This window comes from Thalassophryne amazonica, chromosome 16 (genome assembly GCF_902500255.1).
Source record: "Thalassophryne amazonica chromosome 16, fThaAma1.1, whole genome shotgun sequence".
NCBI classification, from domain to species: Eukaryota; Metazoa; Chordata; class Actinopteri; order Batrachoidiformes; family Batrachoididae; genus Thalassophryne; species Thalassophryne amazonica.
In genome coordinates this window covers 81,345,198-81,373,030 of record NC_047118.1, presented here as the reverse complement: position 1 = coordinate 81,373,030, position 27,833 = coordinate 81,345,198, and the positions used below count along the sequence as shown (strand labels likewise).

At 43.3% G+C, this 27,833-nt stretch overlaps 1 protein-coding gene across 1 annotated transcript in view; it reads right to left on the bottom strand.

The window, feature by feature from the left end:
- Window positions 1-25,361, bottom strand: part of si:ch211-76l23.4 — a 38,061-nt gene extending 12,700 nt beyond the window's left edge. The window contains exon 1 of the mRNA XM_034191249.1: window positions 25,217-25,361. The gene's annotated coding sequence lies outside the window, so the exon portion shown is untranslated. The remainder of the gene's footprint in view (window positions 1-25,216) is intronic.
- Between the last annotated feature and the right edge of the window lie 2,472 nt (window positions 25,362-27,833).

Below are 27,833 nucleotides of genomic sequence, written 5' to 3'. Positions count from 1 at the left end.
GGGGCAACGGGTATCGGTTGCGAACCGTGATCTCGTTCAGCCCTCTAAAATCAATGCATGGACGGAGTCCGCCGTCCTTCTTGCCCACAAAAAAGAAACCAGCAGCTAACGGGGAGGACAAGTTCCGGATCAACCCGGCAGCTAAAGAGTCCCGGATGTAAGTCTCCATCGATTCTCGCTTGGGGCGTGAGAGGTTGTACAGTTTACTGGACGGATACTCAGCGCCCGGGATTAAATCAATGGCACAATCGTACGGTCGATGCGGGGGAAGCGTGAGTGCCAGATCCTTGCTGAAAACGTCAGCAAGATCGTGGTACTCAACTGGCACCGCCGTGAGATTGGGGGGGACTCGAACCTCCTCTTTAGCAGTCACACCGGGTGGAACCGAGGATCGTAAACACTCCCGGTGGCAGGTTTCGCTCCATTGAGCCACAACCCCAGACGGCCAATCGATCCGGGGATTGTGCTTACTAATCCATGGATAGCCCAAAATAACTCTGGAGGTAGAAGGTGTCACAAAACACACAATCTCCTCCCTGTGATTCCCAGACACAACCAGTGTTAAGGGCTGAGTCTGGTGTGTGATTAATGGAAGAAGGGTGCCATCTAGTGCCTGTACCCTCACTGGTGAAGGAAGAGCCACTAGAGGGAGCCCTACTTCTGTAGCCCATCTGCTATCTAGCAGATTCCCTTCTGACCCCGTGTCAATTAGTGCTGGGGCTTGAAGGGTTAAATCCCCACAGAGGATCACAACTGGGATTCATGCGGGTTTTCATGCAGTACCCGCGTGTGTGTTATGGCCCACCCTTAGCCCAATCTCTAAGGGCGAGCATTGGTGTTTAACCGCTTGGGGCAGTGTTTCTGCAGATGCTCGTCAGAGCCGCAGAAAAAGCACTCTCCGCGGGCCAGCCTCCTCTGTCTGTTTTCTAATTTTATTTTGGCCCTGCTCGTGTCCATAGCTTCGTCAGCAGGGGGAGCTGTTGTCACACAGAGCATTCTGGCTCTGGAGTGTGGGGAAGGCGGGGCTGCTTCGGACCGGGAAGGGAGAGGGGCAGCACGTGCCTGGCCACGTCCTTCGTCTCGCTCCCGTCGACGATCTTCAAATCGGTTGTCTAATCGTATGACCAGATCAATAAGCCCATCTAAATCCCGCGGCTCATCCTTAGCCACCAGATGCTCCTTCAGGACTGACAACAGTCCGTTTACCAAGGCGGCGCGGAGTGCAGCGGTATTCCAGCCGGACCTCGCAGCCGCAATGCAGAAGTCGACCGCATACTCAGCTGCACTCCGACGCCCCTGTCTCATTGACAGCAGCTCCGTAGAAGCAGTCTCGCCTCTGTTTGGGTGATCAAATACTGTTCTGAACTCCCTCACAAACCCAGTATAAGAGGTAAGGAGCCGTGAATTCTGCTCCCAGAGTGCCGTAGCCCAGGCGCGTGCCTCGCCTCAAAGCAAATTAATTACATAAGCCACCCTGCTGGCGTCCGATTCGTGTCTATATTCGGCACCGGGTCAGCAGGAGGAGGAGCTGCAGCAGCGCCCTGGCGCGCGCTTCCACCTGCGCGGTGAGAGCCTCCATCCTACGATTAAGGATGACGTTCTGCTCAGTCATTAGATCCAACCGAGCAGTAAAGGCGGTGAGGATTTGCTGCAACTCACCAATCACGCCTCCTGCAGACGCCTGTGCACCCTGCTCTTCCATTGGCTGTTCAACAAATGGTTGACGCCCCTCGGGATCCATGACGTTGGCCGAGATATCCTGTTGGGGAAAGTGTAATGCACAGACCCACAACAGGGGGCGCAAATGAACAGTCAATAGATAGTCCAATAAATACAATTTATTGTGGCAAATGTGCACAACAGGTCGAATACTGCTTTTAGACAGTCAATTACAAAATACAACAGGTGACGTGTGGGCAGGTCCGAGGGTAGGAGACGCCTATCCAGAGAAGAGCCGGGGCCCACAAGGTTCCGCCGCCAACGAAGACCTGCAGTATACTGAAGCCGCCAAGTCTCGAGTCCCCAGGTGGCCTCTACTTCAGCTGTCAGATCCGGTACTGCTGGCAGGAACAAAAACAGGTTAATGGTGGGTGTGTGGACACCCAGTAAGCAGTCAGCAACTCACAATGTTTATCCACTTGGAGGGAACACCTCCACCTCCAACTCTGGAACCAGTTAACGGCAGAGCCTGAACTACTACTTAACGTGAGTGGAATGAGGAGTGAAGATCGTCACTTCCCCACCGTCCACAAACCCAGCTCCAGCTGCAAGTAGAGTTCCAGGTACTCCTGCAAAAAGTTCAGAACAAACAAGGTATGTGCATTCGGCACAGAAACAACAGCTGAGAGAATTACCTGAGTGGTAAACTGATATCTCGGCAGAGATGTGGTGTCTCCTCCAGTCTTTTATGGGATGGTATGGTGATGAGATGATTTCTGACAGCTGTTAGTCCTGGCTCCTGGGTGGTGACTGCACCCTCTGGTGCCTGAAACCCGACAACAGGCAGGGCGCCCTCTGGCGTTGGCCAGCAGTACCTCCTCTTCGGGCGGCCCACACAACACTAACCTCACACCATAATCCCACAAACGAGTTCACACCCTAATCTCACAAACTAGTTTACACCAATCAAAATCTAGTTTGTGTTGGAAGGCTCACATGTGATCCCACACACCATAATCCCACACCCTAATCCCACAAACGAGTTCACACCCTAATCCCAAATGTAATCCCACACCCTAACCTCACACCATAATCCCACACCCTAATCCCACAGTTGAATTCACACCCTAATCCCAAATGTGATCCACACACCCTAACCTCACACCCTAATACCGCAACAGAGTTAACACCCTAATCCTAAATGTCATCCCACACACTAACCTCACACCATAATCCAACACCCTAATCCCACAAATGAGTTCACACCCTAATCCCAAATGTGATCCCACACCCTAATCCCACAAAAGAGTTCACATCCTAATCCTAAATGTGATCCCACACCCTAACCTCACACCATAATCCCACACTCTAATGCTGCAATTGAGTTCACACCCTAATCCCAAATGTGACCCCACACCATGATTCCAATAATATAACCTCACACCCTAATATCAGACCCAATCCCACACCCTAAGGCCACACCTGAGCCCCTGTGTGCCCCCTCTGGCCTCTTTACTACTGTCACTGTGTATACTGAGCATGCTCAGATTCATAATGAACCCACTGTGGATGAAGATATGAAGAAGCATCGCTGACGGGCAGCTGGGGTCAGGATGTGCTCGGAGCGGTTAGAACATTGTTTTTCACCATCAGCGCTTCAGGACGTGCTGTCACATCATTTGAAGTGCAATTTCAAAAACCGGCATTTGCTCAACGTTAGGAACCCGTTTTAGCTCACAGCAACAAGAATCAATATATATGAGTAACTTGAGGCAGAACTTCAACTACTGTATCCTAGAGTCCCTTTATACAGAGAGTAACAACAACTGAGAATATAGTGCCACTTTGGGGCCAGTGGTTCCAAAGCACTTAACCGGCACGTTGTGCACAGTGCACTAACCTATGTGTCTATAATACAACACTGCACAAACACGGGGCGGGTCAGCAAGAATGGTGAATGTCGTTTTGTCTGTGTGTGTGTGTTTGTTTGAACTGTTCTGAGATGTTCTATGAGAGGAGGTGATGGTCTAGTGCAGAGGTGGCCAAGTTCAGTCCTCAAGAGCCACCTTCCTGACTTTTAATGAGCCTTTCATTGGATTCAGGTGTGTTGGAGCAGGGAGACAACTAAGAGTGTCAGGAAGGTGGCTCTCGAGGACCGAACTTAGCCACCCCTGGTCTAGTGGTTAAGTGTTGGGCTTGAGACCAGAGGATCCTCGGTTCAAACCCCAGCCTGACTGGAAAATCACTATGGGCCCTTGATCCTTAATCCCCTAGTAGTGAGTACCTTGTATGGCAACAACCTTACATCGGGGTGAATGTGAGGCATTACTGTAAAGTGCTTTGAGTGTCTGATGCAGATGGTAAAGTGCTATATAAATGCAGTCCATTTACCATTTATGAACATGAGCTCCATTATGTTCCAGATTGTCTATTAAGGATAATTAGTTTGTATGGAAAAAATCAACCAAGCAACACACTCATATATACACTTAAAAGCACACACACACACACACACACACACACACACACAATCACATGCGCACACATACAGTCTCTCGTTCAGCAACAGATCCAGGTACAATCAGAATAAATGAAATGTATCAGCCTACAACCATCAAAAGATAAACTTTTTTACCGCTCTGTCAGTTTTTTAAAATACAGAATTAACAAGTTTTTTTGGCAATACTGAATTTTATGACAAATTAGTTTTCACCCAGCAAGTTGATGTCCAGATCTCTTCTTTTAACAGAATATTTTTTTCATTCTTTCTTGAGAATAAATACAAATGCTAAGAGCAATACAGCAAATACAGAACTGGTCGTCTCCAGATTTCCTCAGTCACATCACGTTTTTTTGCAATCTGCATGTTCTGTATTGATGGATTATGCAAACGTTGCTCATTCACTCACAAGTTTCACGCCACTAATCATGCACAACAGCAGCTTCAGTTTTTAAACTGGGTTCATGAAATGTGAACAAGAGCTGTAATATAATTTATGGCGCTGAAGAGGTGTGAGAGGCTGCAGCTTTTGCTTCAATGTTTGATATGAGACATATGTTTTCATGTCTCAAAAACGGGATGTGATTGGAAATAACTAACACCAGATTTGGATTCAGCGCCCCCAGATTACCCAAAATCCATTGAAAAACTTCATGCAAGATAAATCATGTTGACCAGTGGAGCAATAGTGAATGAATTAAGTTTTTGTTGTTAAAAATACATTTTATTATTACGTCTGCCAAAAACATCATCATTGACGTTTGTCTGTTAGCAGGATTATGTCAAAACTACTGCACAGATTTTTACAAAAGTCTCAACACAGATACATATTAGGCCAATTAAGACTCCATTACATTTTGGAGGTGAACTGGATCCGGATTCTGGATTAAGTTTCACTTTATATAGGCTTTGAAGGATTACATCAAAACTCCTTCACAGGTTCTCACCAGATTTTCACCACAGATAGATATTAAGCCATGGAAGACTCCATTAAGTTTTGGAGGTGATCTGGATCCAGATTCTGGATTAAAATTTCAATTTATATACACTTTGAAGGATTATGTCAAAACTATTTCACAGATGCTCACAAAATTTGTACTATACATTAGGGCATGGAAGACCCCACTGAATTTTGGAGGTGAGCCGGATTGAAGGACATCAGGAATCTCTGATTGCTCCTGTTGTTCTTCTTCTGCTTCATCTCACTCACTTCACTTCATCTTCAACCACTTAAGGTTGCAGGGGCTGGAGCCTATCCCAGCAGTCATAGAGCGTAAGACGGGGGACAGGACACCGTCTGTCGCAGGGTCACATACAAACAAACACAGTCACACCCACACGCACACCTACGGACAATGTCAAAGTTTCCAATCCACCTAACCTGCATGTCTTTGGATGTAGGCGGATGCAAACTCCACACAGAAAGGCCACAGGTGGGAATTGTACCCATGACCATCTCGCTGTGATGCAACACTGCTAACCACTAAGCCACCGTGCTGCCTGCTTCTTCTTCTTCTTCTTATTATTATTATTATTATTATTGTTATCAGTAGTAGTAGCAGTAGTTGTTCTTGGGAAAAATTTCTTAGACTGTAATTGGTACACCTTGTGTCCAAGTGAACCCCAGGGGTATATTTCCTCCAAATATTTAGGGGAACACAGTGTTCCTCTAAACATTTTGAGCAGTATATTTTCTAAATTGTTCTACTTTTCAGCTGAAATTTTATGTCGTGTCACCCATGCAATTATCTTCCATCCATCCATCCATTTTCTTCCGCTTTATCCGGAGTCGGGTCGCGGGGACAGCAACTTAAGCAAAGCTGCCCAGACTTCCCAAATGCACACACACCTCCCCCAGCTCCTCCGGAGGAACCCCGAGGCGTTCCCAAGCCAGCCGAGAGATGTAGTCCCTCCAGTGTGTCCTGGGTCTTCCCCGGGGCCTCCTCCCAATGGGACGTGCCCGGAACAGCTCTCCAGCGAGCCGTCCAGGGGGCATCCGGAAAAGATGCCCGAGCCAACTCAGCTGGCTCCTTTCGATGTGGAGGAGCAGTGGCTCGACTCCGAGCTCCTCCCGAGTGACCGAGCTCCTCACCCTATCTCTAAGGGAGCGCCCAGCAACCCTGCGGAGGAAACTCATCTCGGCCGGTTGTACTCACGATCTCGTTCTTTCGGTCATGAGCCAAATTTCATGACCATAGGTGAGGGTTGGAACGTAGATCGATCGGTAAATCGAGAGCTCTGCCCCCCTACTCAGCTCTCTCTTAACCACGACGGTCTGATACAGCGACCGCATCACTGCAGATGCTGCACTGATCCGTCTGTTGATCTCACGCTCCATCCATCCCTCACTCGTGAACAAGACTGAGATACTTAAACTCCTCCAAGATAATTGCTTCAATTATCTTCAGTTTCACTTATTTCATTCCAGTTTGATGAAATACTGTGGGCCCCATAATAATTTTTCTTATGGGGACCTCAGTTTGATATAATGGTAACTGGTTGCTTTTCATGGTTAAAATCTGACTTGAGTGTAAATTTTACATAGCTACTGAACTGTCAGGTTATTTGCATCAGAGCACCTACCGTGAGTCGGGGTAATTACTGAATATTTATATTGAAAACTCTTGTTATAAAAAATATCAAACGTCTTTCAAAATGAAATGTGTTTGATCAGACAGATACTCAGAAGTCTTTTCTTCAAAACGGTTGCATTGTGACCCTGTCAAACTATATTACAGATAGTTGGCAGAAATAAAAACGTGTCAACAGCATTAAAAAAACAAGTTGTTCTGATGGGGATTAAAATGTCTTCAGACGTGGACTTTTAGTCCAGAGGAGGACCATTTCAGCTCACCTCTGTGGCTCCGCGTCTGTCTACTGTCTGGAAAAACAGAAGCTAAACAGACAATGTTGAATAAAAAAAACTTTTTTTTTGTTGAAATCGCAACCTGACTGGCCAGAAGGAAGGTCACCGCACACTCACTGTCCATCAGAAACAGACTGTGTGTATATTTTAAGCAAAGTAAAATATGTTTTTGAGACTGCTGCTCCAAGCTTATCAGACAGAGGGAGACTGACGTGCACTGTTGACCTGCGTTCATAAAATAGGCTTCTTAAATATTTAAAGAGTGTTAAATTGCTTCTAAAATGTGCTGGGTGGCTCGTGTGGCTCTGTACTGAAGCAGCAGCCGGGAGTTTTCTTCCGTCTGCTGACACCGAGCTTCTAAAGCGAAGCAGAAAGAACATTTATTTGATGACTCTGTTTGAATTCATCCAATATTGCTCAATCAAAAAATTACTCTCAAGATGATACTGATTGGATCTAGTCAGATCAAGACATATCTAATCATAAAACAGGGAAATCAGTATTTGGGAGCCAGGCAGTTCATCTGTATCCCAAAACCACAGCCTTTGATGCAGTCTGGTCCACCAATCATCATATTAGCCATATCAACTAGCAGCATAACAGCCACTGCTCTTATAATATCAAAACATACAAACAGGACAAAAAATAGCAAAAAATTCCTTTGCTAAAGTGTAACTATATACTTTGTTAGTAGGACCCTTACCTCCCTAATACCATACGATTTGTATCACGGGCCTCTGGACCAATTTGATACCGATCATGATTCTTAAATGTTATTCTACACATACTGAAATTTCATTGATTACAATAGTTTTGTAATGCATTTTTTGTGCATTTTTTTTCTGTAACTTTAAACCTTAGATAAATGATAAATAAGTCACTTTTGGACACTGCACATCATAAATCATTTACAAAAGCAATGCATATCATATTTGAGTTCTTCTTTTGAGTTTTTCTAAGTAGAGAACTGGCGTCCTGTCCAAGGTGTACCCCACCTCACAACCTATGACTGCTGGGATAGTCCCAAGTCAATTAATTGGAGTAAGCAGGAATAGAAAATGAATGAATGAATGCTGCCTGCTGATGTATCTTTTTCAACCACCAAACTTGGTTGAGTTTGCATTAGGATTGGGTAAAGTCAACTTAATTGATATATCAGGACATCAGCAATGGCACAGCAGGCAGTCAGACTCTTCTTGTTATCCTTGATCAATTTTTTCCATGTTCAGTGTGAAAAGTGGACACAGAAATGATCAAGACTGCCGGGCCTGCAGGGAATGCTCTGAGCCAAACAGCCAAGCAGTCAACCAGGACAGTTGGCTGCAGTGTGTCTGGCATCCCTGCCTTGGACCAGTATGGAAGTGCCCATAATTTCTAGGGCACTTCCATATTGTAGGGCAGAAAACATAAACATAGAGCAAGCGCTGCTGAGCTGTGAAGCACCAGTTATCCCTAAAGGTGTTGTGGTTTGGCCCTTGTCTGTCCCTTATGTTGATTGATATTGTGTTCTGCCTGTCGCTTTCTGTGAGTTATCATTGTGTTCTGTCCCCTGTCTGTCATCCTTGTTGGTGGTCTTTGTGTTCTGTCCCCTGTCTGTCATCCATGTTGGTGGTCTTTGTGTTCTGTCACATCTGTGTCTGTCATCCATTTTTGGTGGCCTTTGTGTTTTGTCCCCTGTCTGTGTCTGTCATCCTTGTTGGTGGTCTTCGTGTTCTGCTCCTGTCTGTTGTCCTTGTTGGTGGTCTTTGTGTTCTGTCCCCTGTCTGTGTCTGTCATCCTTGTTGGTGGTCTTTGTGTTCTGCTCCTGTCTGTCTGTTGTCTTTGTTGATGGTCTTTGCGTTCTGTCCTCTGTGTGACATTCTTGTTGGTGGTCTTTGTGTTCTGTCCCCTGTCTGTGTCTGTCGTCCTTGTTGGTGGTCTTTGTGTTCTGTTCCATCTGTGTCTGTTGTCCTTGTTGGTGGTCTTTGTGTTCTGTCCCATCTGTGTCTGTTGTCCTTGTTGGTGGTCTTTGTGTTCTGTCCCATCTGTATCTGTCATCCTTGTTGGTGGTCTTTGTGTTCTGCTCCTGTCTGTGTCTGTTGTCCTTGTTGATGGTCTTTGCATTATGTCCTCTGTCTGTTGTCCTTGTTGGTGGTCTTTGTGTTCTGTCCCATCTGTGTCTGTCGTCCTTGTTGGTGGTCTTTGTGTTCTGTCCCATCTGTGTCTGTCATCCTTGTTGGTGGTCTTTGTGTTCTGTCCCCTGTCTGTGTCTGTCATCCTTGTTGGTGGTCTTCGTGTTCTGCTGCTGTCTGTGTCTGTTGTCCTTGTTGATGGTCTTTGCGTTCTGTCCTCTGTCTGACGTCCTTGTTGGTGGTCTTTGTGTTCTGTCCCCTGTCTGTGTCTGTCATCCTTGTTGGTGGTCTTTCTGTTCTGTCCCATCTGTGTCTGTCGTCCTTGTTGGTGGTCTTTGTGTTCTGTCACATCTGTGTCTGTCATCCTTGTTGGTGGTCTTTGTGTTCTGTCCCATCTGTGTCTGTCATCCTTGTTGGTGGTCTTTGTGTTCTGTCCCATCTGTGTCTGTCATCCTTGTTGGTGGTCTTTGTGTTCTGTCCCCTGTCTGTGTCTGTCATCCTTGTTGGTGGTCTTCATGTTCTGCTGCTGTCTGTGTCTATTGTCCTTGTTGATGGTCTTTGCGTTCTGTCCTCTGTCTGTTGTCTGTGTTGGTGGTCTTTGTGTTCTGTCCCCTGTCTGTCGTCCTTGTTGGTGGTCTTTGTGTTCTTTCCCATCCGTGTCTGTTGTCCTTGTTGGTGGTCTTTGTCTTCTGTCCCATCTGTGTCTGTCATCCTTGTTGGTGGTCTTTGTGTTCTTTCCCATCCGTGTCTGTTGTCCTTGTTGGTGGTCTTTGTCTTCTGTCCCATCTGTGTCTGTCGTCCTTGTTGGTGGTCTTTGTGTTCTGCCCCATCTGTGTCTGTTGTCCTTGTTGGTGGTCTTTGTCTTCTGTCCCATCTGTGTCTGTCATCCTTGTTGATGGCCTTTGTGTTATGTCCCCTGTCTGTGTTCCTGTGTGCATGTCTGTCAGTCGTGTTATTTTTTTCTTGTCTGCACTCAGTTGCACCTTTGAGTTCCATGTTGGTTTGTTGCCCTTTTTCTTCTTTGGTTCTTGTACTTGGTTGTTTTGTGGTTCTCTGTGTAGTTTGATTATTATTATGAGATGGTTTAGTTTCTACTCACCCCTGGGTTTATTTTGCGGTTTGTGTAACTTTGTGTTTGTCAGTTTCTGTGTGTTGTGTGTCTTGTGTTCTGGTCACCCCTATTTCCATGCACCCCACACCTGTAGCTTGATTGTTCATTTGTGTTTCAGTATTTAATACTGCACTGTTTTCTTTTCCGGTTGCTGGATTATTCTTTGTCTCCTTCCATTGTACGTTGTAAGTATTAATTATCTTTTTTCACCTCGCCTGCATTGCTGTGTGTTCAGTGTTGAGTATTTGTTTAGTCCCTCGTGCCTCTATGAGTTTGTTCATTGTACGACTTTTCTGTGTAACCCAGTTTGTTCATTGTACGACTTTTCTGTGTAACCCAGTTTGTTCATTGCCTCCCTCTGCTGGAGTTTTGCATTTTTGACTCCTGTGGAATCCCTTGAACTCTTTTGTTTGTTGGACTTGACTCCCGTGTTTTTGACAATAAATCATCTTTGTTTCACCCCAACTCCCCACATGGTTACTGCCTGCATATCTGGGTTCACTCAGACACTGCAAACGCAACAAAAGGTTGACAATGGTTAATGGTTAATGATTTTTTTTCTTTTCACCCATTTGTAATCATCAGAAACATTTTGCACAAATAATTTAGTGTGTTCTAATATCTTTAGAGATATCCTGAAATTTAGCCTGCCCGAAATATAGCGTAGTGAAGGCGTCACTAACTCAGGTAACAGGCTAGCCCGCGAACTGGTCCACGGCAGAGCTCAAACTTTAAACATCAAATTTCATCAAAATTATCAAAAATATACGCAAGAGTTGATCAAAAATAATGAGCAAAGTGATTTCAATACTCAGACTTTAATTAGGGTTGTGCAATGTGGTCGGGGGTCAATGCAACTCGCAACCCGTTGAACAAAATGTGTCAATTTTTTTCAGACTTATTTGAACTGATAAACTATGCTGGGAATATAAAATTGAACATTGTCTGTGAAACTCATTGCTTTCAAAACTTTTATTATCTTTTTCATGAAAAAGATCATGTTCTGCTCTGCTCCCCCTCCCTTCCTGTGTGTCCAGACGCCATGTCACAGAGCTGATTCAGGACACCTGTCAGCAGTCACCTCCACCTGTATTTAAACCCCGGTCATTCCTCTCTACAACTGCCAGAAACTCAGTTCTACCTGCATGGTATCAATCAATCAATCAACTTTTTTCTTATATAGCGCCAAATCACAACAAACAGTTGCCCCAAGGCGCTCCATATTGTAAGGCAAGGCCATACAATAATTATGAAAAACCCCAACGGTCAAAACGACCCCCTATGAGCAAGCACTTGGCAACAGTGGGAAGGAAAAACTCCCTTTTAACAGGAAGAAACCTCCAGCAGAACCAGGCTCAGGGAGGGGCAGTCTTCTGCTGAGACTGGTTGGGGCTGAGGGAAAAAAACAGGAAAAAGACATGCCGTGAAGGGGGGCAGAGATCGATCACTAATGATTAAATGCAGAGTGATGCATACGGAGCAAAAAGAGAAAGAAACAGTGCATCATGGGAACCCCCCCACAATCTACGTCTAAAGCAGCATAACCAAGGGATGGTCCAGGGTCACCCGATCCAGCCCTAACTATAAGCCTTAGCGAAAAGGAAAGTTTTAAGCCTAATCTTAAAAGTAGAGAGGGTATCTGTCTCCCTGATCTGAATTGGGAGCTGGTTCCACAGGAGAGGAGCCTGAAAGCTGAAGGCTCTGCCTCCCATTCTACTCTTACAAACCCTAGGAACTACAAGTAAGCCCGCAGTCTGAGAACGAAGCGCTCTAATGGGGTAATATGGTACTACGAGGTCCCTAAGATAAGATGGGACCTGATTATTCAAAACCTTATAAGTAAGAAGAAGAATTTTAAATTCTATTCTAGAATTAACAGGAAGCCAATGAAGAGAGGCCAACACGGGTGAGATATACTCTCTCCTGCTAGTCCCCGTCAGTACTCTAGCTGCAGCATTCTGAACCAACTGAAGGCTTTTTAGGGAACTTTTAGGACAACCTGATAATAATGAATTACAATAGTCCAGCCTAGAGGAAATAAATGCATGAATTAGTTTTTCAGCATCACTCTGAGACAAGACCTTTCTGATTTTAGAGATATTGCGTAAATGCAAAAAGGCAGTCCTACATATTTGTTTAATATGCGCTTTGAATGACATATCCTGATCAAAAATGACTCCAAGATTTCTCACAGTATTACTAGAGATCAGGGAAATGCCATCCAGAGTAACGATCTGGTTAGACACCATGCTTCTAAGATTTGTGGGGCCAAGTACAATAACTTCAGTTTTATCTGAGTTTAAAAGCAGGAAATTAGAGGTCATCCATGTCTTTATGTCTGTAAGACAATCCTGCAGTTTAGCTAATTGGTGTGTATCCTCTGGCTTCATGGATAGATAAAGCTGGGTATCATCTGCGTAACAATGAAAATTTAAGCAATACCGTCTAATAATACTGCCTAAGGGAAGCATGTATAAAGTGAATAAAATTGGTCCTAGCACAGAACCTTGTGGAACTCCATAATTAACTTTAGTCTGTGAAGAAGATTCACCATTTACATGAACAAACTGTAATCTATTAGACAAATATGATTCAAACCACCGCAGCGCAGTGCCTTTAATACCTATGACATGCTCTAATCTCTGTAATAAAATTTTATGGTCAACAGTATCAAAAGCAGCACTGAGGTCCAACAGAACAAGCACAGAGATAAGTCCACTGTCCGAAGCCATAAGAAGATCATTTGTAACCTTCACTAATGCTGTTTCTGTACTATGATGAATTCTAAAACCTGACTGAAACTCTTCAAATAGACCATTCCTCTGCAGGTGATCAGTTAGCTGTTTTACAACTACCCTCTCAAGAATCTTTGAGAGAAAAGGAAGGTTGGAAATTGGCCTATAATTAGCTAAGATAGCTGGGTCAAGTGATGGCTTTTTAAGTAATGGTTTAATTACTGCCACCTTAAAGGCCTGTGGTACATAACCAACTAACAAAGATAGATTGATCATATTTAAGATTGAAGCATTAAATAATGGTAAGACTTCCTTGAGCAGCCTGGCAGGAATGGGGTCCAATAAACATGCCGATGGTTTGGATGAAGCAACCAATGAAAATAACTCAGACAGAACAACCGGAGAGAAAGAGTCTAACCAAATACCGGCATCACTGAAAGCAGCCAAAGATAACGATACATCTTTGGGATGGTTATGAGTAATTATTTCTCTAATAGTCAAAATTTTGTTAGCAAAGAAAGTCATGAAGTCATTACTAGTTAAAGTTAATGGAATACTCAGCTCAATAGAGCTCTGACTCTTTGTCAGCCTAGCTACAGTGCTGAAAAGAAACCTGAGGTTATTCTTATTTTCTTCAATTAGTGATGAGTAGAAAGATGTCCTAGCTTTACGGAGGGCTTTTTTATAGAGCAACAAACTCTTTTTCCAGGCTAAGTGAAGATCTTCTAAATTAGTGAGACGCCATTTCCTCTCCAACTTACGGGTTATCTGCTTTAAGCTACGAGTTTGTGAGTTATACCACGGAATCAGACACTTCTGATTTAAAGCTCTCTTTTTCAGAGGAGCTACAGCATCCAAAGTTGTCTTCAAAGAGGATGTAAAACTATTGACGAGATACTCTAACTCCCTTACAGAGTTTAGGTAGCTACTCTGCTCTGTGTTGGTATATGACATTAGAGAACATAACGAAGGAATCATATCCTTAAACCTAGTTACAGCGCTTTCTGAAAGACTTCTAGTGTAATGAAACTTATTCCCCACTGCAGGGTAGTCCATTAGGGTAAATGTAAATGTTATTAAAAAATGATCAGACAGAAGGGAGTTTTCAGGGAATACTGTATCCTGCTCTGTGTTTCTAGTTTTGCTGTTACTTGTGTTTTTCTGGATTCTAATCGTTTTCTCTTTTTGCCACCAGCATCCTGCCTCCTATCAGTGTACATCTACCATCCGGTTTTGGGAAAACCAGTCATTCCACATTCTGGTCCAGCCAGTGTCTCCCATTTGGCCTTGTACATTTATCACTCATTTTGTATTTCACAATAAATTGTTGCTTCTTTTCACTCACTGACTCCCTGCATTTGAGTCCTAACCTGCTTTTTGGTCTATTTGTGACAAATAATGTCCAAACTCCAGTCGCATGCTTCTACATTGCAAGGATCAATGCCATTAAATACCTTTAATTCCTCCTTGTAGCAAGCAAATGTTGCTTAATCCAAAGAATCGCTGTAGTGTGTGCAGGCATCAAAACAGAGGTGTTTACAGCATTTATAAAAGATATTTTGACTGGTCCTGCTTCTTTGGCTTTTGTCTGTAGCAGGTTACCTGACAAAAAGGTGTTGCGCAATGCATCATGGGTAACCACACACCACAGAATGGAAAGGGGTCCATAGTTGGTGTTTCTGATCTACACTCAACAAAAATATAAACGCAACACTTTTGGTTTTGCTCCCATTTTGTATGAGATGAACTCAAAGATCTAAAACTTTTTCCACATACACAATATCACTATTTCCCTCAAATATTGTTCACAAACCAGTCTAAATCTGTGATAGTGAGCACTTCTCCTTTGCTGAGATAATCCATCCCACCTCACAGGTGTGCCATATCAAGATGCTGATTAGACACCATGATTAATGCACAGGTGTGCCTTAGACTGCCCACAATAAAAGGCCGCTCTGAAAGGTGCAGTTTTGTTTTATTGGGGGGGGGGGGGGGGATACCAGTCAATATCTGGTGTGACCACCATTTGCCTCATGGAGTGCAACACATCTCCTTCGCATAGAGTTGATCAGGTTGTCAATTGTGGCCTGTGGAATGTTGGTCCACTCCTCTTCAGTGGCTGTGCGAAGTTGCTGGATATTGGCAGGAACTGGTACACACTGTCGTATACGCCGGTCCAGAGCATCCCAAACATGCTCAATGGGTGACATGTCCGGTGAGTATGCCGGCCATGCAAGAACTGGGACATTTTCAGCTTCCAAGAATTGTGTACAGATCCTTGCAACATGGGGCCGTGCATTATCCTGCTGCAACATGAGGTGATGTTCTTGGATGTATGGCACAACAATGGGCCTCAGGATCTCGTCACAGTATCTCTGTGCATTCAAAATGCCATCAATAAAATGCACCTGTGTTCTTCGTCCATAACAGACGCCTGCCCATACCATAACCCCACCGCCACCATGGGCCACTCGATACACAACATTGACATCAGAAAACCACTCACCCACACGACGCCACACACGCTGTCTGCCATCTGCCCTGAACAGTGTGAACCGGGATTCATCCAAGAAGAGAACACCTCTCCAACGTGCCAAACGCCAGCGAATGTGAGCATTTGCCCACTCAAGTCGGTTACGACTACGAACTGGAGTCAGGTCGAGACCCCGATGAGGACGAGGAGCATGCAGATGAGCTTCCCTGAGACGGTTTCTGACAGTTTGTGCAGAAATTCTTTGGTTATGCAAACCGATTGTTTCAGCAGCTGTCCGAGTGGCTGGTCTCAGACGATCTTGGAGGTGAACATGCTGGATGTGGAGGTCCTGGGCTGGTGTGGTTACACGTGGTCTGCGGTTGTGAGGCCGGTTGGATGTACTGCCAAATTCTCTGAAACGCCTTTGGAGACGGCTTATGTGTTGTGTGGGCCGCCAGAAGAGGAGGTACTGCTGGCCCACCACCAGAGGGCGCCCTGCCTGAAGTGCGGGCTTCAGGCACGCGCTGCCGCCATGGTCACAGCCGGGGGTGACAGCTGTCGCTCATTACCTCTTGACAGCTGTCACCCATCTACTCAACATCATCTCACTCCATAAAGACCAGACGTCATCTCCACCTCGTTGCCGAGATATCATACTTCATAGGAGGTAACACTCTCAGCCTTTTTGTGAGATTTGTAACTCTGTTATTTTGAGAATTTGCAGGAGAACCGGTCGTTTGTGAGGAGGCTGTGCAAGACGGCGCTCCTTTTCAGCTGAGACCGCTGCAACATATTGAATGAGAGGTGGAGGTGGCATTCCCACCGTAGTTGTTACTGGGTGTACACACACCCACACTTGACTGTCTTTGTTCTTCGCCAGCAGTACCAGATCCGACAGTCGGGACGGTGATCACCTGGGAATTCGGGACTTGGCGGCTCCAGTATTCACCAGGTTCTGGGGCGGCGGAAATCGTGTGGTTCCGGCTCTTCTCAGGACAGACGTCTTCTATCCTCGAGCCTGCCCACACGTCACCTCTGTGTATTGACTGTTATGATATTCTGTGATTGTCTGTATGTTCGTTGTGCACATTCACAACATTAAATTGTTACTTTTTGGCTCATCTATTGACCGTTCATTTGCGCCCCCTGTTGTGGGTCCGTGTCACTACACTTTCCCAACATTATGGTAGAGAAACGAACATTCAATACATGAGCAACAGCTCTGGTTGACATTCCTGCTGTCAGCATGCCAATTGCACGCTCCCTCAAATCTTGCGACATCTGTGGCATTGTGCTGTGTGATAAAACTGCACCTTTCAGAGTGGCCTTTTATTGTGGGCAGTCTAAGGCACACCTGTGCACTAATCATGGTGTCTAATCAGCATCTTGATATGGCACACCTGTGAGGTGGGATGGATTATCTCAGCAAAGGAGAAGTGCTCACTATCACAGATTTAGACTGGTTTGTGAACAATATTTGAGGGAAATGGTGATATTGTGTATGTGGAAAAAGTTTTAGATCTTCGAGTTCATCTCATACAAAATGGGAGCAAAACCAAAAGTGTTCCGTTTATATTTTTGTTGAGTGTATTAAGCTTTCCAAAGACACATGTCGTTGGTCTTAATTTTTGCACTTTAAATCAATATTTATCAGTACTGGAATTTTTTCAAGGTCCACCATTATTTCTGGCTCCATGTAGTAAAGTGTAAAACTAACCACCTTCAACTCTCATTCATCCCAACATGCATCACACTACTTAATAAAGAAAAACGAACATCTACATTAGGATCTTCTTACTTGGCACGTCAGCATTTGCACACCGGATTTTAACAGTGGTGTCAAAAGTACACACATTTGTTACTTAAGTAGAAGTATAGATACTGCAGTTTAAAAACACTCTGGTAAAAGTTGAAGTATCAACTTGACCTCTTTACTCAAGTAAAAGTGAAAAAGTATGTGCTCCAAAACCTACTTAAAGTATTAAAGTATAAAGTAACCTTTAAAAAAAAAAAATGTAGATGCCACTATATGAATTGAAAGCTTAATTTAAAAACTGATTCGTTCTACATGTGGCCCAAGACCCAAAACCCCAAATTACCCCCCAACACCACCTGCATGAAAATCTGGGACTATTCCAGACAATAAACTGCAGTGAGTGCAGCATCCATTTAGTGAAGGAAAAAAAAACCCACAACTTTCCTTATTCACATTCATTCCTGTAGTATTCTGCTCTTACTAGGATGCAGCAGTTTTCTAGTTTGGCAGATAGTTCTGGAGAAAATCACTGAAGAAATTAACAAATTGAAAATATGGTTTGACCAAAACAAACTCATTAAATAAGACAGGGATGAATTGGAGGTGTAAGAGTTACTAGGTGTTCACAGGAAACACTTATTTATTTATGTATGTATTTATTTATGTATGTTCATTGTTAGTTGCTTTTATATTTTCTGTTGTGTTTCTATTCAGGTTCTTTTTGCCTGTTTCTCTAAAATTGTATATAATAATCATTAGATTATTAATATATAGACAAAAATAAATTTAAGAAATATTACAATTTGAAAACAAATGCACCCGAACTGATGAGAGCTGCAGTTGCTTAATGCTAAGTTTAACATTGAAAATGCCATAGACATGCTAACGCGTTAGCATCGCTTCCGTTTTTAAGTTATAAAATACATCTATCAACTGTTTCAGAAGACCATAACAGGTCGGTTTAACATAGAAAAGGTAAATAATACTCACAGAAGTATGCTCTTTAGGGTTTTAGCGGGGGAAAATTAAGCGAAAGAAAGAAAGAATAAACGAAGCAATAGGTCGAAGCATTGCTTCAATCTGCGAACCACTGCTTCGATTGGTTCACGGTTCAAAGCCGCGCTGCAGAAAAGTTGATTACAGGCGCACATGATGTGAAATATATATATATATATATATATATATATATATATATATATATATATATAAACATTAAACTGAAGCCAAGAGTAACGAGGCTGTTTGTTTTAAAAATGTAAGGAATAGAAAGTACAGATACTTGTGTGAAAATGTAATGAAGTCAGAAGTAGGCAGAAAAATAAGTAATGGAGTAAAGTATAGATACCTAAAAAGTGTACTTAAGTACAGTAACGAAGTATTTGTACTTCGTTACTTGACACCTCTGGATTTTAATGTAACTGTTTTTAAAGGGGGGCAGCACGGTGGCTTAGTGGATGTCACTGTTACATCACAGCGAGAAGGTCATGGGTTTGAATCCCACCTGTGGACTTTCTGTGTGGAGTTTGCATGCGTGTGTAGTTGTTTGTTTGTCTATAAGTGGCCCTGCGACAGACTGGCGTCCAGTCCTGGGTGCTCTAGGACCGCTGGGATCGGCTCCAGCCCCCCGCGACTAAGTGGTTGAAGATGAGTGTGTGTGTTTTATAGGGTTGCGAATTTAGATAGTGTTATCTTGTAGGCTATTTTAAGGCAAATTTCAATCTTTCTTTTATTTTATGATTTTAAAAGGGAGTTTTTCCTTCCCACTGTAGCCAAGTGCTTGCTCACAGGGGGTCATTTTGACCGTTGGGGTTTTAGATAATTATTGTATGGCCTTGCCTTACAATATAAAGTGCCTTGGGGCAACTGTTTGTTGTGATTTGGCGCTATATAAAAAAAAAATTTGATTGAATTGATTATCAAGCTGTATCCGTCTTTATGTGTTAAGATTTTATCATTGCTGTATCTGTCATTTTCTGCTCTGCTGTGTGTAGCACTTATGCCCAAGAAAGATTTTCCTGCAGGGACAGCAAAGTACACTAGCCTGTTGCCTGTGGGGATCCACGGGCTCTAGATTGGGTAGTGTTTATAAAATATGTAGCTGATATTTGCCAAGGGCAATAATAAATTATGCAGTTTCTATAATGATTTTAACTGAAAGTGCAGGAAATTAAAATGAGAAAGTTTTGTGAGTAATTGTATTTATCATTTGGCGCATTTAGTTGATGTCACGTTTTACAACTGGCAAGGTTCCTTTGTTCAGAGCTTGTCTGATTACCAGATGATGATATCAATGGCCATTGTTCACTGTTGTTACCTAATATCCCTAATTTCTCCAAAAATATTAGTCCCATTAACTTTCTGTTTTCACGGTGTTCATCTTTGACCCAAAATAAATAAGCATACCAAACGGCGAACGTCAGCTCTCCCCAGTTTCTCCGTGATTTACGTTATACACATACACGTGTACAGAGGCCACTTGGCTGTTAATATATAGATCTGATTGATTGATTTCTTGTGTCTGTTTGAATCTGACAGATTGGGTCTACAACAAGTACACTGTTCTGTCTGCTGAATGAAAGGGTTACTACATTCTTTCCACCTGACCTAGAGGTCATTAAATTTGAATGAACTCTGAACTTTAAAATTTAATTCTAATATTATAAAGCATAAATCTTGTAATACTGTGAGTATCCATTGTTTTCCATCCCGACTTATTATTTACTAGATCTCACAAAGACAGCTGACAACACAGACCCTGACTGGTTGGTTCTGAGGGATCATAAACTATAAATGAACCAATGGGGGAAACCACTTCCATCCAGATCACATCATTCAAACTGCATGTTGTTGTATGTGGTCTGTGGGTCTTTTCATTGTTTTTTTTTTTCTTCTTGCTTAATTGCACTGGACATTATACAATAGCTCAACATAAAAAAAACTATATACCTTCAGTTGTGATCAGTTCTAATCAAATGAGGCCATTTTCCACCTGTTGTAAGAGGGCAAAGTCCTCTGTCTTCCAGATGTGACAAAGGCTGGAACAAGAGACACCTGAGGCCAAACTCTCAGCTCAGCATTCAGCTAACATTAAGGAATGAGTCTGGGCATCAGTCAGAGAGCTGGTACAGAAAACTGTTTTGACAGGACTTGGAACAGTTGGAGGAGAGCTGCAGAGACACGTCATATCCAAACGAGTCAATGATCCACACAAAGATCTACTGTACAACAACACGCCAAGGCTCTGGAAGGCGTCACAGGCGTTGTCACTGCAGAGTGTTCACACAAACCTCCTGTTGCTATGCAGGCACCAAAGGTATGTTCAGTTGTTTGTGTGGTTTGCATTTTGCACTGAGAGGAAGCAGATGGTGTCCAGCTGTGGCGCTGTGACAGCTGCTGGTACACCACAAGCTAGTATTCAGTTGTCTGGGTGCTATTTATGCTGGTGGTAGGCATAGTTTTTTTGTTAGACATTCCAGGACCTGGGAGAGGACTTCATCCAGATGGATTCCACATCTGCTAGCCAACTAAACCAGGCCGACAGAGCTCACACAGCTCCTGCACCATGTGGAATCTTTTGTGGAGTAAATAGATCCTGGGCAACATCTTAGCTGCTACTGCCAGGACGTGTAATGGCAGGACTAACATACCATTTCCCAGTTTGTTCTAAGTGTCCAATGAGGTCCTTGTTCAGCCTCTCAAAAAGGGCCTCCATTAAAGGCAGAGGATGTGACTGTAAAATTACTTTCTGACAGCAGTTTTTGCCAAAATCTGAATGACTTTCTCAGTAATAGTCTGAACTCTCGTACTGGCAAATACTGTGAGCTTACTTTCACACACGGGTCCATCAGGCCATCACATGTTGAATTGGCTCAGGTTCTCTACCAGGTGTTAGCATGTCTGAAAACGGCATCTGCTAAAAGCCCAAATAGAACCTGGATAACTAAATAATTGTTCAAGGCACACAAGTAGCTGGCACACCCCTACTGTGTGGAGCTAAGACACTAGCTGGACTTGTTAAGTCCATCTGATTTCATAATAACACATCCCTCTCCCTCAAAAAGCAAAATTTGGGATCACCCTCTCTGTTCATGAATCTCTATCATGATGGGAGCTTGCTTAGGGCCCGGTCACACAGCACATGATGATAGCTTGAACGAAGGAAAAAAAGTCACAAATTGTGGACGAATGATCCTGAACTTTTCCCATCACCAAAAAGCCTGTGAATCAAGAGCAAAAAAAAAAAAAAAGGAATGAAACAAAACTGGAAATAACAAAAGAAAAACAAAGAGAACGTCGACCTTGATGCTTTAAACGAAACTGAAACGAAATATTCATGATGATGTGACCGACAGCGGGTATGAGACTGTTAGATAATACAAACGGAGCACCGCGGAGTGCCATGGAGCAGCGAGGTGCATTTTATGGTGGGCGCTATATAAAAAAATTGATTGATTGATTGATTGATTGACGAAGGCGCAAACCGGAAATGCCACAAAAAATCTTCCCAATAGGGAAAAAGCCACAAACCATTGTCGTAAAAAGCCAGAAACCAACGGTAGACGAGGCACAAACCGGAAATGGCACAAAAAATCTCCCCAGTGGGGAAAAAGCCACAAACCGACTGTAGACGAACATAGACATTATAAAGATGAGTAGACGCTGCATTGGTTGCTGAGGCGCAAGAAATGTGGCTGCCATCTTGGAGCGGTCATTGTAGTGATTCTGTCAACAGTGAAGGTTTGATTTTATGATCTTATTTTCTTTTTTAATCTTTCTAACATAATATATGTGAAATACCATGTGTTCCAGTACTTTTGGAGGGCACTGTATCCTAAGCCTATGATGAGTGCAAAATGAGTGTGGTATTATTACTGTTTTGTTTAAGAATGTTTAATTTTCACTGTTGCTACACTTTGTGTGAAATCATAGTCGTATCGTATATCATACTGATATGACAATATTGCAATATGACTATTTGGCCATATTGTAGGCAAAAAAAAAGAAAAATGCTTAAAAAGGTGGGGGGGGGGGGGGGGGGGGGCGGAGCTCCACCAGAAGCTGAAAGGCAAAAAATAAATAAATAAATAAATGGTGGGGAGTCGGGGGGGATGTGTGGAAGCTGAAAGGTTTTAGCCATGCTCATGCTCCACCAAAGCATTTACTCAATAAAAGTCTGAAGGACCTAAATGACATGGTGAGATGCTGAAGAGCTTCACTCATCATGTCCGCGACATGTACATATTCTCTGTGCTAATTCCTTATTTTATTATTTTATGTTAGTTATCAAGTATTTGCTTTTGTTATCTGTTTAGAAGTGCCTGGAACCTGGTTCTAAGTGGTTCAAAGTTTCAACAGAAGAGTCAAGTTTCACTTCCATCACGCATGCGCAAGCGTCAGATATAGGGAGGGCTCCCCTCTGTCTATGGGGAGCCAGAAAGATTAGGTTTGTGAGACTAAAACATTACATTTTTTACAACAACTACATTGTCTTGTATAAAAGCAATTTGTCGGCCATGTTCGGGGTCCTTCAGAAGATGGAGTCCCTGTGTGGGTTGTGTCTCTGGGGATTGCTTTTCCTCCCACACATGGATGAGTCATCAGTGATACAAGGATGTTACATTCAGCTCATCGGAGCTTTAGTTATTGATCCGTTCAGATATCGTAAACATTCGTGCAAGGCATTGGACTTGGGAGGTTGGACGAAGTTGGACGACAGTCAACGGAATGCTGACGTACGGGAACTATGCAAATGACGTGGAACCCATCAAGACAGAAAGCAAAATGAAATACAGACAAATTAAGGTTGTCATTGAGATTCTTTCAATTTTTCAACAGTTTGAAAATTCTGACAAATCGCCAGCAACAGGAACGAAGCTGGACGACGGTTAAACGATGTCAACATATGTCCAGATTTCTTGTTTCATTTTGGCTTCGGTGTCTTTCGTTCGTGCCGTGTGACCGGGGTTTTACAGAACTCTAATTACTATCAGGGCTTTCAAATTGTTTTCGAGTAGGTGGGGGTCAGACGAAAGTAGCATGGCACCTTAAAACCAACCAAGGGTCATTGGCTGAGGGGGTTCTACATCCCCAAGGAAGATGACACTTGGTCAGTGTTACATTCTGATTGTATGAACCAACTGAAAGTCTAACGCAATTTCACGTAATAAAGGAAAATGCTAAAACTGGACTCAAAGCTTTTTTTATAGGCATTTGATTTTTAAATGACAACCTACAAGCTTTTAATACAAAATAAAATACACCAACATGAAAAATGACTCTGACACGTAAAAACTACAAAATATTTTAGCACCTCAATGTTTTGTGTGTTCCACAAAATTAGCAGGATATCAGGTCAAATGTCTGATATCAGTATAATGTTAGAGTCCTCCAGTGTGGCTGTAATAAGCACTGTGACAGTCTCCCCTCATGCATTCAGTGTAGGAGACGATTGCTCATATAAGTGAACAAGAGGACTTACACTCACCAGCCTCTCTATTAGGTACACCTTGCAAGTACCGGTGTCACGTACTGAGATTACTCCCATACCAGATTTGTATATTTGCTAGTGCTAAATGTTAGTGATTAAAAAATTAGCAGACCAAAGTTTATCGGAAGATAATTGGTCCAATGATGCTTTTCAAAAATATCTGAAAAGCTAATCTGATAATGAAAACTTTATCTTCGATAATTAGCGGAACTGTGCCCACCACTGGTCATTAGTCAGCCCTGTAGACTGTAGGCCTGTCCAGGATGGACCTCTTACCTAATGACCGCTGAGTTAGGCTCCAGCCTCCCGTGACCCATAACAGGACTAAATGGGTTCAGAAAATGAATGGATGAATTATTACTGCTGTTATTATACAACCCCTGGCAATAATTATAGAATCACCGGCCTCGGAGGATGTTCATTCAGTTGTTTAATTTTGTAGAAAAAAAGCAGATCACAGACATGACACAAAACTAAAGTCATTTCAAATGGCAACTTTCTGGCTTTCAGTAACGGTTACTTTTTTAGACCAAGCAGAGGGAAAAAAATATGGACTCACTCAATTCTGAGGAATAAATTATGGAATCACCCTGTAAATTTTCATCCACAAAACTAACACCTGCATCATATCAGATCTGCTCGTTAGTCTGCATCTAAAAAGGAGTGAACACACCTTGGAGAACTGTTGCACCAAGTGGACTGACATGAATCATGGCTCCAACACGAGAGATGTCAATTGAAACAAAGGAGAGGATTATCAAACCCTTAAAAGAGAGTACGAGGTCTGTCCATAAAGTATAGGTCCTTTTTATTTTTTTCAAAAACTATATGGATTTCATTCATATGTTTTTACGTCAGACATGCATGAACCCTCGTGCGCATGCGTGAGTTTTTCCACGCCTGTCGGTGACGTCATTCGCCTGTGAGCACTCCTTGTGGGAGGAGTCGTCCAGCCCCTCGTCGGAATTCCTTTGTCTGAGAAGTTGCTGAGAGACTGGCGCTTTGTTTGATCAAAATTTTTTCTAAACCTATGAGACACATCGAAGTGGACATGGTTCGAAAAATTAAGCTGGTTTTCAGTGAAAATTTTAACGGCTGATGAGAGATTTTGAGGTGACACTGTCGCTTTAAGGACTTCCCACGGTGCGAGACGTCGCGCTGCGCTCTCAGGCGGCGTCATCAGCCTGTTTCACGCTGAAAACCTCCACATTTCAGGCTCTATTGATCCAGGACGTCGTGAGAGAACAGAAAAGTTTCAGAAGAAGTCGGTTTCAGCATTTTATCCGGATATTCCACTGTTAAAGGAGATTTTTTTAATGAAAGACGTGCGGACGGGTATATATATATATATATATACAAACACCAGAATAAAAAACCAACATCAACACTACAAAGTACTTTACTCTCAGTATCACAGGTAATCATTTAGTTATTTTTGGCATATCAAACCCAACATCTCTGTCCCAACTATAGATGATGATAAATGATGAGTGTGACTGAAGCCCTCCGAACACGTACCTGTTCAATAAGAAGGTGAAGCTGATGTTCTGCAGATCCTCCAGAGCAAAACTCTCAAACTCTCCAGAAGGCAGCGAAAAGTGCAGAAAGAGACTAATCGGAGAAAGAAGGCACACACCCATTCTGCATGCTCCTGTGCACACGCACACACACACACACACACACACACACACATACACACACAAATGCATACACACAGTTGAAAAGAATTGAAAGCAGCCAATGGTGTTGGAGTTTTGCCTCAAACCTAAACCACGACACTGACCACCAGGCCTCCATAATGACGGTGAAAAAAAAAACAGAAACCCTTCTTCTCTTCTCCATGTGTGGTTTCGCTTTTCTTAAACCCTTGGATGGAGTTACATGTTGGATTCTTTAAAATGAGATCATGCACCATAAAACTAGTCTATGCTTGTGCTTGCATAAATCTATATGTGTGAAAGAAAGAAAGAAAGAAAGATGATTTACAGTGTTACAGCAGCAAACATGAGAGTAAGAAGAATGAAAAATGGAATCTATAGTAAACAAGTAAAACACATATTGGTCTGAACAGACTTGTAGGGTGTGAGATTTGGTTTGATTGTTTTATTTTCTTTTGGCCTGTTTTGTTATTTTCTTTGATTCATTGGTTTTCTGTGTGTTTATTCTCTTGACGGGTTTTTCTGCTTCGGTCTGTCCCTGAGTTCTTGGTGGTGGGCGTTTCTCTCTCTCTGGCCCCACCCTTGTTCTGGTGCTTTCCACACACACCTGTTCCTAATTTGCAGCTCATCACTGGAGTTATATAAGGTGTTCCTCTCTAGATTGATGTGCCTTGTGCCTTCTCTCCAGCTCTGATCTTCATCTTCCATAGTCCTGCCTGCCTTGTTGTGTTTATGACCTCCTGCCTGTTTGAACGACCACACCTTAGCCTGATCATTTCTGTACTGCTGTGTTTTTTGGACTGCCTACTTATGTATTGACCTCTGCTATTCACACCACTAAAGTCTTTTATTAACCAGAGCTGTTTTTGACCAAGCTGCCTGTCAGATTTCAGGTGGGAAACATAGAAGCCGTGGTCCGCTCACATGATTCATGGGAGCCATAGGTGAACCACTGAGGGAATGAGTGTTCTAGAGTCAGTTCTAAGAAGAATGTCCTTGGTGGACAGCCACAACTATTGACCCAGTCAATATGTCATGTGCCAATTGTGGCCTGTGGTTCTCAGTAGTGCAGATCAGGTCTTCCTCCAAACCTTCCAACATTGGCATAGATGAGCCTGAATTGAGGGCAGACTGATGTCATCCTCGTGATCAAGAAACGGGAGGTTCATAGCCCAAAGAACACACAAAAGGAGACATGCCTTTGGTTGACCTGGCAAATGAATTGTGAGGATATTTGATCCATGCAAGATCAGAGCTCCAGCATGATTTTCAGATCAGACACCAGCACAAGGCTACTTTCAGGTCCTCATTAATACGCTTGGACTGGCCATTGATTTGGGGATGGGATCATGATGACTCCAAGGGAAAAGCTCCCCCTGAGTTCCATTCGGACCTGGCACCACAAGGGGGCGTTTGGGGGCGATGCCCCCTCACGTTATCAACCCCGCCCCCTCGGATGTGAGAGTTATCAAAAAATAAAAATAAAAAAGAAAGAAAAAGAAATACTGGAAAATATAGCAAAATATTAGTTATTCAATAATATCACATATTTAACAAATAAACCGAATTAATTAACTAAAGTAATTAATTTTAAAACAAATGGATATGGCGTGTGTCTGTGTTCAAGCGATTTGATAGGTTGAGGGTTGTGCTTGTCAGTGCGGCAGAGGGCAAGGATCCTGAGTCCAGCGATTATGGCAAGGTGGACGAATTAACGCATGCTCGATTTATTCAAGTAGTGTCAGAGCTGGAGTTCCTGGGATTCGTCAAGTCCAGTTAGTGCGAGAACTCTTTCTCAACATTAAAAAGAGTGTTCAGTGATCACAGACGCAGCATGCTGCACGAACAAAAGGCGAACTTAGGCTGGGCAGACACTGTACGATATTTTCAATTGTACTTGGCTCCAGCTCAAACTGTGCGACAAAACCGCAAGGTTTAAAAGTTCAGAGCGAACGATTCATGGTCTCACACTGTACGGTCCGATGCTCTGATGAGAGATTTTGGTCTGGTAGTGTCGCCGTAAGGACGGCCCACGGTGCCTGACGGCGATCTGCGCTTTGAGGCGGCAGCGTCTCGCCGTTTCAAGTTGAAAACTTCCACATTTCAGGCTCTGTTGACCCAGGAAGCCGTCAGAGAACAGAGAACTTGCAGAAGAAGTCGGCATGAGGAGTTTATTCGGACATTCCATTGTTAACGGACATTTTGTAATGAAAGAACGTGCTGGCAGAGTCGCATGTCGGGCCGGACCCGACCGCGGGGGGTCGCGACAGGAAAAACATCTCCGTTGGAAACCTTAACGGGCAAGTTGGAACATGCCCAAGCTGTTAAACAATTTCTCAGTTACTCACTTGTTGAAAGCCATCAAAAGCCGCCTGAATTTTACAAATGGTTTTCAACACAGAGGTGTTTTTCCTGTCGCGGCGCACACAGATTTGCCGAGTCGTCACGGAAACGACTCGGCGAATTTGCGCGCACGT